Source organism: Rutidosis leptorrhynchoides, chromosome 3, assembly GCF_046630445.1.
Source record: "Rutidosis leptorrhynchoides isolate AG116_Rl617_1_P2 chromosome 3, CSIRO_AGI_Rlap_v1, whole genome shotgun sequence".
Lineage (NCBI taxonomy): Eukaryota > Viridiplantae > Streptophyta > Magnoliopsida > Asterales > Asteraceae > Rutidosis > Rutidosis leptorrhynchoides.
This window is the reverse complement of record NC_092335.1, coordinates 232540606-232551401: the sequence shown is the minus strand read 5'-3', so window position 1 is coordinate 232551401 and position 10796 is coordinate 232540606. Positions and strand designations below refer to the sequence as shown.

The window sequence follows — 10796 nt, the reverse complement described above, 5'->3', positions numbered from 1 at the left end:
GAAATGAGGTTTTTAGATTATTACGGGACTGTTGGACATTACGTAACCCTCGTCCCTTTGATGACGTTACAACACGCTGTCTTATCAACGGCCATAACGGTTATGTTGCACAAGACCAGGGATGGGAAGTAGTCCTAGTAAAACCAGAATGCATGACTTGTTTCTGGACGTATGAATTACGTGTCTTTATTGCCTTTGCTGAACGACTTGTGTACTAGCTAGAATTGTCTTCACAACTATCTTGTATCAAAGTTATTGTGTGCTATATTTCATGCTTTATGTAAAATAAGCGGTATTGTAAGTTTGTAAAATATTGTATAAAAGTTTGAACGCGAAATATTATTATAATCAGTTTTTCATATAGAATTGTAGTAGTTGAATTGTATATTAGCTACTAAGTATGAACTTAACGGGTAGGTACTACCCGAATTTAAACTTATAAAACGCTAATATGAAGAAAAAGCTTTTATAAATGAGTTCATATTATGCTACGAAATACTATTAACTACTCTTAATATTCTGTATGATTAACTTGTTCCATTTAACTATTTTGAAGGAAATGGCACCGACTACTCGACACACCGTGAATATGAATGAAGAGGAATTCCGTACTTTTCTAGCTTCAAACATAGCCGCAGTACAGGCTGCGCTACATACCAACAATAACCTTGGATCTAGCAGTACAGGAAATCGTGTAGGATGCACCTACAAAGAATTCACTGCCTGCAAACCTTTGGAATTTGATGGAACCGAAGGACCGATCGGATTGAAACGGTGGACCGAGAAGGTTGAATCGGTGTTTGCCATAAGTAAGTGTACTGAAGAGGACAAAGTGAAGTACGCTACGCATACCTTCACAGGTTCTGCGTTAACATGGTGGAATACCTATCTAGAGCAAGTGGGACAAGATGATGCGTACGCACTACCGTGGTCAGCATTCAAGCACTTGATGAACGAGAAGTACCGTCCCAGAACCGAGGTCAATAAGCTCAAGACAGAACTTAGAGGGTTACGAACCCAAGGATTTGATATTACCACGTACGAAAGACGATTCACAGAATTGTGCCTATTGTGTCCGGGAGCATTCGAAGATGAGGAAGAGAAGATCGACGCGTTTGTGAAAGGATTACCGGAAAGAATCCAAGAAGATATAAGTTCACACGAGCCCGCCTCCATACAACAGGCATGTAGAATGGCTCACAAACTAGTGAACCAGATTGAAGAAAGAATTAAAGAACAGACTGCTGAAGAGGCCAATGTGAAGCAAGTCAAAAGAAAGTGGGAGGAAAACGGTGATAAGAATCACCAATACAACAACAACAGCAATTACAACAATAATCGCAACAATTATCCCAACAATCGCAACATCAATCGCAACTACAACAAACGGCCCAACAACAACAACAACAACAACAACAACAGCAACTACAACAATCATCCCAACAACAATAATAACCGCAACAACAACAACAATCAGAAGCAGCTATGCCAAAGGTGTGAAAAGAATCACTCGGGGTTCTGCACCAAATTTTGCAACAAGTGTAAAAGAAATGGTCATAGCGCGGCGAAGTGTGAGGTCTACGGACCAGGGGTTAATAGAACGAAAGGAACAAATGGTGTCGGAACAAGTAATGGCGGAGCAAGTAGTGTCGGAGCAAGTTATGCCAATGTAGTTTGTTATAAATGTGGAAAACCAGGCCACATTATTAGAAATTGCCCGAACCAGGAGAACACGAATGGACAAGGCCGTGGAAGAGTTTTCAATATTAATGCGGTAGAGGCACAGGAAGACCCGGAGCTTGTTACGGGTACGTTTCTTATTGACAATAAATCTGCTTACGTTTTATTTGATTCGGGTGCGGATAGAAGCTATATGAGTAGAGATTTTTGTGCTAAATTAAGTTGTCCATTGACGCCTTTGGATAGTAAATTTTTACTCGAATTAGCAAATGGTAAATTAATTTCAGCAGATAATATATGTCGGAATCGAGAAATTAAACTGGTTAGCGAAACATTTAAGATTGATTTGATACCAGTAGAGTTAGGGAGTTTTGATGTGATAATCGGTATGGACTGGTTGAAAGAAGTGAAAGCGGAGATCGTTTGTTACAAAAATGCAATTCGCATTATACGAGAAAAAGGAAAACCCTTAATGGTGTACGGAGAAAAGGGCAACACGAAGCTACATCTTATTAGTAATTTGAAGGCACAAAAACTAATAAGAAAAGGTTGATATGCTGTTCTATCACACGTCGAGAAAGTACAAACTGAAGAAAAGAGCATCAATGATGTTCCCATTGCAAAAGAATTTCCCGATGTATTTCCGAAAGAATTACCGGGATTACCCCCACATCGATCCGTTGAATTTCAAATAGATCTTGTACCAGGAGCTGCACCAATAGCTCGTGCTCCTTACAGACTCGCACCCAGCGAGATGAAAGAACTGCAAAGCCAATTACAAGAACTTTTAGAGCGTGGTTTCATTCGACCAAGCACATCACCGTGGGGAGCTCCTGTTTTGTTTGTCAAGAAGAAAGATGGTACATTCAGGTTGTGTATCGACTACCGAGAGTTGAACAAACTTACCATCAAGAACCGCTACCCACTACCGAGAATCGACGACTTATTTGATCAACTACAAGGCTCGTCTGTTTATTCAAAGATTGACTTACGTTCCGGGTATCATCAAATGCGGGTGAAAGAAGATGATATTCCAAAGACTGCTTTCAGAACACGTTACGGTCATTACGAGTTTATGGTCATGCCGTTTGGTTTAACTAATGCACCAGCTGTGTTCATGGACCTTATGAACCGAGTGTGTGGACCATACCTTGACAAGTTTGTCATTGTTTTCATTGATGACATACTTATTTACTCAAAGAATGACTAAGAACACGGTGAACATTTGAGAAAGGTGTTAGAAGTATTGAGGAAGGAAGAATTGTACGCTAAGTTTTCAAAGTGTGCATTTTGGTTGGAAGAAGTTCAATTCCTCGGTCACATAGTGAACAAAGAAGGTATTAAGGTGGATCCGGCAAAGATAGAAACTGTTGAAAAGTGGGAAACCCCGAAAACTCCGAAACACATACGCCAGTTTTTAGGACTAGCTGGTTACTACAGAAGGTTCATCCAAGACTTTTCCAGAATAGCAAAATCCTTGACTGCATTAACGCATAAAGGGAAGAAATTTGAATGGAATGATGAACAAGAGAAAGCGTTTCAGTTATTGAAGAAAAAGCTAACTACGGCACCTATATTGTCATTGCCTGAAGGGAATGATGATTTTGTGATTTATTGTGATGCATCAAAGCAAGGTCTCGGTTGTGTATTAATGCAACGAACGAAGGTGATTGCTTATGCGTCTAGAAATTTGAAGATTCACGAACAAAATTAGACGACGCATGATTTGGAATTAGGCGCGGTTGTTTTTGCATTAAAGACTTGGAGGCACTACTTATATGGGGTCAAAAGTATTATATATACCGACCACAAAAGTCTTCAACACATATTTAATCAGAAACAACTGAATATGAGGCAGCGTAGGTGGATTGAATTATTGAATGATTACGACTTTGAGATTCGTTACCACCCGGGGAAGGCAAATGTGGTAGCCGATGCCTTGAGCAGGAAGGACAGAGAACCCATTCGAGTAAAATCTATGAATATAATGATTCATAATAACATTACTACTCAAATAAAGGAGGCGCAACAAGGAGTTTTAAAAGAGGGAAATTTAAAGGATGAAATACCCAAAGGATCGGAGAAGCATCTTAATATTCGGGAAGACGGAACCCGGTATAGGGCTGAAAGGATTTGGGTACCAAAATTTGGAGATATGAGAGAAATGGTACTTAGAGAAGCTCATAAAACCAGATACTCAATACATCCTGGAACGGGGAAGATGTACAAGGATCTCAAGAAACATTTTTGGTGGCCGGGTATGAAAGCCGATGTTGCTAAATACGTAGGAGAATGTTTGACGTGTTCTAAGGTCAAAGCTGAGCATCAGAAACCATCAGGTCTACTTCAACAACCCAAAATCCCGGAATGGAAATGGGAAAACATTACCATGGATTTCATCACTAAATTGCCAAGGACTGCAAGTGGTTTTGATACTATTTGGGTAATAGTTGATCGTCTCACCAAATCAGCACACTTCCTACCAATAAGAGAAGATGACAAGATGGAGAAGTTAGCACGACTGTATTTGAAGGAAGTCGTCTCCAGACATGGAATACCAATCTCTATTATCTCTGATAGGGATGGCAGATTTATTTCAAGATTCTGGCAGACATTACAGCAAGCATTAGGAACTCGTCTAGACATGAGTACTGCCTATCATCTACAAACTGATGGGCAGAGCGAAAGGATGATACAAACGCTTGAAGACATGCTACGAGCATGTGTTATTGATTTCGGAAACAGTTGGGATCGACATCTACCGTTAGCAGAATTTTCCTACAACAACAGCTACCATTCAAGCATTGAGATGGCGCCGTTTGAAGCACTTTATGGTAGAAAGTGCAGGTCTCCGATTTGTTGGAGTGAAGTGGGGGATAGACAGATTACGGGTCCGGAGATTATACAAGAAACTACCGAGAAGATCATCCAAATTCAACAACGGTTGAAAACCGCCCAAAGTCGACAAAAGAGCTACGCTGACATTAAAAGAAAAGATATAGAATTTGAAATTGGAGAGATGGTCATGCTTAAAGTTGCACCTTGGAAAGGCGTTGTTCGATTTGGTAAACGAGGGAAATTAAATCCAAGGTATATTGGACCATTCAAGATTATTGATCGTGTCGGACCAGTAGCTTACCGACTAGAGTTACCTCAACAACTCGCGGCTGTACATAACACTTTCCACGTCTCGAATTTAAAGAAATGTTTTGCTAAAGAAGATCTCACTATTCCGTTAGATGAAATCCAAATCAACGAAAAACTTCAATTCATCGAAGAACCCGTCGAAATAATGGATCGTGAGGTTAAAAGACTTAAGCAAAACAAGATACCAATTGTTAAGGTTCGATGGAATGCTCGTAGAGGACCCGAGTTCACCTGGGAGCGTGAAGATCAGATGAAGAAGAAATACCCGCATCTATTTCCAGAAGATTCGTCAACACCTTCAACAGCTTAAAATTTCGGGACGAAATTTATTTAACGGGTAGGTACTGTAGTGACCCGAACTTTTCCATGTTTATATATATTAATTGAGATTGATATTTACATGATTAAATGTTTCCAACATGTTAAGCAATCAAACTTGTTAAGACTTGATTAATTGAAATATGTTTCATATAGACAATTGACCACCCAAGTTGATCGGTGATTCACGAACGTTAAAACTTGTAAAAACTATATGATGACATATATATGGATATATATATATAGTTAACATGATACTATGATAAGAAAACATATCATAAAGTATATTAACAATGAACTACATATGTAAAAACAAGACTACTAACTTAATGATTTTTAAACGAGACATATATGTAACGATTATCGTTGTAAAGACATTTAATGTATATATATCATATTAAGAGATATTCATACATGATAATATCATGATAATATAATAATTTAAAATCTCATTTGATATTATAAACATTGGGTTAACAACATTTAACAAGATCGTTAACCTAAAGGTTTCAAAACAACACTTACATGTAACGACTAACGATGACTTAACGACTCAGTTAAAATGTATATACATGTAGTGTTTTAATATGTATTTATACACTTTTGAAAGACTTCAATACACTTATCAAAATACTTCTACTTAACAAAAATGCTTACAATTACATCCTCGTTCAGTTTCATCAACAATTCTACTCGTATGCACCCGTATTCGTACTCGTACAATACACAGCTTTTAGATGTATGTACTATTGGTATATACACTCCAATGATCAGCTCTTAGCAGCCCATGTGAGTCACCTAACACATGTGGGAACCATCATTTGGCAACTAGCATGAAATATCTCATAAAATTACAAAAATATGAGTAATCATTCATGACTTATTTACATGAAAACAAAATTACATATCCTTTATATCTAATCCATACACCAACGACCAAAAACACCTACAAACACTTTCATTCTTCAATTTTCTTCATCTAATTGATCTCTCTCAAGTTCTATCTTCAAGTTCTAAGTGTTCTTCATAAATTCCAAAAGTTCTAGTTTCATAAAATCAAGAATACTTTCAAGTTTGCTAGCTCACTTCCAATCTTGTAAGGTGATCATCCAACCTCAAGAAATCTTTGTTTCTTACAGTAGGTTATCATTCTAATACAAGGTAATAATCATATTCAAACTTTGGTTCAATTTCTAAAACTATAACAATCTTATTTCAAGTGATGATCTTACTTGAACTTGTTTTCGTGTCATGATTCTGCTTCAAGAACTTCGAGCCATCCAAGGATCCATTGAAGCTAGATCCATTTTTCTCTTTTCCAGTAGGTTTATCCAAGGAAATTAAGGTAGTAATGATGTTCATAACATCATTCGATTCATACATATAAAGCTATCTTATTCGAAGGTTTAAACTTGTAATCACTAGAACATAGTTTAGTTAATTCTAAACTTGTTCGCAAACAAAAGTTAATCCTTCTAACTTGACTTTTAAAATCAACTAAACACATGTTCTATATCTATATGATATGCTAACTTAATGATTTAAAACCTGGAAACACGAAAAACACCGTAAAACCGGATTTACGCCGTCGTAGTAACACCGCGGGCTGTTTTGGGTTAGTTAATTAAAAACTATGATAAACTTTGATTTAAAAGTTGTTATTCTGAGAAAATGATTTTTATTATGAACATGAAACTATATCCAAAAATTATGGTTAAACTCAAAGTGGAAGTATGTTTTCTAAAATGGTCATCTAGACGTCGTTCTTTCGACTGAAATGACTACCTTTACAAAAACGACTTGTAACTTATTTTTCCGACTATAAACCTATACTTTTTCTGTTTAGATTCATAAAATAGAGTTCAATATGAAACCATAGCAATTTGATTCACTCAAAACGGATTTAAAATGAAGAAGTTATGGGTAAAACAAGATTGGATAATTTTTCTCATTTTAGCTACGTGAAAATTGGTAACAAATCTATTCCAACCATAACTTAATCAACTTGTATTGTATATTATGTAATCTTGAGATACCATAGACACGTATACAATGTTTCGACCTATCATGTCGACACATCTATATATATTTCGGAACAACCATAGACACTCTATATGTGAATGTTGGAGTTAGCTATACAGGGTTGAGGTTGATTCCAAAATATATATAGTTTGAGTTGTGATCAATACTGAGATACGTATACACTGGGTCGTGGATTGATTCAAGATAATATTTATCGATTTATTTCTGTACATCTAACTATGGACAACTAGTTATAGGTTACTAACGAGGACAGCTCACTTAATAAACTTAAAACATCAAAATATATTAAAAGTGTTGTAAATATATTTTGAACATACTTTAATATATATGTATATATTGTTATAGGTTCGTGAATCAACAGTGGCCAAGTCTTACTTCCCGACGAAGTAAAAATCTGTGAAAGTGAGTTATAGTCCCACTTTTAAAATCTAATATTTTTGGGATGAGAATACATGCAGGTTTTATAAATGATTTACAAAATAGACACAAGTACGTGAAACTACATTCTATGGTTGAATTATCGAAATCGAATATGCCCCTTTTTATTAAGTCTGGTAATCAAAGAATTAGGGAACAGACACCCTAATTGACGCGAATCCTAAAGATAGATCTATTGGGCCTAACAAACCCCATCCAAAGTACCGGATGCTTTAGTACTTCGAAATTTATATCATATCCGAAGGGTGTCCCGGAATGATGGGGATATTCTTATATATGCATCTTGTTATTGTCGGTTACCAGGTGTTCACCATATGAATGATTTTTATCTCTATGTATGGGATGTGTATTGAAATATGAAATCTTGTGGTCTATTGTTACGATTTGATATATATAGGTTAAACCTATAACTCACCAACATTTTTGTTGACGTTTAAAGCATGTTTATTCTCAGGTGAATATTAAGAGCTTCCGCTGTTGCATACTAAAATAAGGACAAGATTTGGAGTCCATGTTTGTATGATATTGTGTAAAAACTGCATTCAAGAAACTGATTTCGATGTAACATATTTGTATTGTAAACCATTATGTAATGGTCGTGTGTAAACAGGATATTTTAGATTATCATTATTTGATAATCTACGTAAAGCTTTTTAAACCTTTATTTATGAAATAAAGGTTATGGTTTGTTTTAAAAATGAATGCAGTCTTTGAAAAACGTCTCATATAGAGGTCAAAACCTCGCAACGAAATCAATTAATATGGAACATTTTTAATCAATAAGAACGGGACATTTCAATATACCTGCGTGGTGCACAGATCCCCCAGATCAGAATCTGTTTTCTTTTGGAATATCTACAACAAAACCCCACTTCAAGTATCTTAATTACACTTATATACACTACAAATAATCGGGTCTTACACTAATGTCGGTGGTTCTTCTATCGATGATTTATATCGATATCTGTCTTCCTCTTTTAGCATTTGAAGTTCTTCTGTTGTTGGTTCGTATTCATTAGCCATGAGTGCGGATAACATTTCATCTTCATCAATTGGTTCAGTTCCTTCTCCTAAAGAACATTCTCCCGTTCCTTGTAATTCTGGAAATTCTTCTAATAATTCTGCATGTGAATCTATAGTTTGAATGTAATAACATGTATCATCTGCAGATTGTGGTTTGTGCATGGCTCTATCAACAGAAAAGGTGACACTCTCGTCCTATATACTTAGGGTCAATTTCTTACCAAACACGTCTATTATTTCTTTAGCCGTGTTTAAGAATGGTCTTCCTAATATGAGAGGAACTCGAGAATCTTCTTCCATGTCCAGAATAACAAAATCTACTGGAAATACTAAAGTACCAACTTTAACTAGCATGTTTTCCATTATCCCTCTAGGATATTTTACTGATCGATCTGCAAGTTGTATACTTATTCGTGTTGGTTTCAATTCTCCAAGGTCTAGTTTAGTGTATAGTGAATACGGCATTAAATTTATACTAGCACCTAAGTCTGCCAATGCTTCTATTGAACTAAGACTTCCCAGAAAACATGGAATTGTGAAGCTTCCTGGATCAGAGAGTTTTTCTGGTAGTTTATTCAACAGCACTGCAGAACAATTAGCATTCATTGTGACAGCTGAAAGTTCTTCCATTTTCTTTCTATTTGTGATTAGATCTTTCAAGAATTTAGCATACCTTGGCATTCCTGAAATCACATCAATAAAAGGAAGATTGACATTTATTTGTTTAAACATATCCAAGAATTTGGATTGCTCGGCTTCAAGTCTTTCTTTTCTCATTTTACTTGGGTAAGGAAGTGGTGGTTGGTATGGTTTAACATAAGGTTTAGCCTTAACGGTGTTATCTTCATTAACCTTCTCAACTACCGGTTCTGATTCCTTTTCTTGCTCAGGCTGTGGTGCCTGTGTAGTAGGAGTAGAGTCATTAGAAATTACAGGTATTTTGGGTGGTTTAAGTGTAATACCACTTCGCGTGTTAATGGCTTTAGCTGTTTCATTTCGGGGGTTAGCATTTGTATCGCTAGGTAGACTTCTCAATTTTCTTTCACCTATCAACCTTGCTAGGTTACTTACTTCTTGTTCCAGATTTTGGATTGAAGCTTGTTGATTTCTAAATGCTTGAGCATTTTGTTCATTGGTTTGTTTCTGAGATGTGAAAAATTGAGTTTGAGATTCAACTAGCTTCGACATCATGTCTTCTAAATTTGGCTTTTTATCATCGGTTTGTGGTGGTTTATTTTGAAAAATAGGTCTATGCTGGTTGTAAGTATTATTAGATACTTGTTGATTGCTAGGACCTTGTTGATTGTTGCATGGAACATTTCAGTTATAATTCTGATTTTGATTGTAGTTTGGTCTTGGCGGTTGATAATTATTCTGATAATTATTTCCAGGCCTTTGGTTTATATATGAAACATTCTCTCTTTGTTCCATTGTTTGTTCAATACTGAGACAATCTTTTGTCAAATGTGGTCCTCCACACTGCTCACAACTAATTTGTATTGCGTGAATATCTTTAGTCATCTTTTCCATTCGTCTCTTGAAAGCATCTAACTTTGCGGAAATGGAATCAAAGTCATGGCTAGAATCGGCTCTAGCCGCTTTAAATGATCTAACGATGTCTTTTTCCTGGTGCCACTCATGTGAGTGGAAAGCAGTGTTATCAATAATTTTGTAAGCTTCAGTTGCGGTTTTCTTCATAATGGAACCACCAGCTGCTATGTCGATGTCTTTTCGTGTAGTAATATCGCATCCTTGGTAGAATATTTGTACTATTTGATAAGTGTCTAAACCATGTTGAGGACATCCTCTCAACAACTTTCCAAATCTTGTCCACGCCTCATATAAAGTTTCATTTGGCTTTTGTGTGAACGTAACAATTTCTCCTTGAAGTCTCACAACTTTAGATGTCGGAAAGAATTGTTTAAGAAATTTTTCAACTAAGACATCCCATGTATCAATCGCCCCTTTAGGTAACGATTCTAACCAACCTTTGGCTTCTCCCTTTAAAGTCCAGGGAAATAACATGAGATATATCTGTTCATCCTCAACTTCTCTGATTTTGAATAGAGTACAGATCCTATTAAAGGTACGAAGATGTTCGTTTGGATCTTCCTTTGGCGCACCACTAAATTGGCATTGATTAGTTA

The 10796-nt window shown here is 36.3% G+C and overlaps 1 non-coding gene across 1 annotated transcript; it reads left to right on the top strand.

Annotated features, from left to right (window-relative positions):
- The first annotated feature begins 10435 nt into the window (after positions 1-10435).
- Positions 10436-10542, top strand: LOC139903524 (small nucleolar RNA R71). Its single transcript, XR_011778338.1, has one exon. It is a non-coding gene; the product is annotated as a small nucleolar RNA R71 (small nucleolar RNA).
- The last annotated feature ends 254 nt before the right edge of the window (positions 10543-10796 follow it).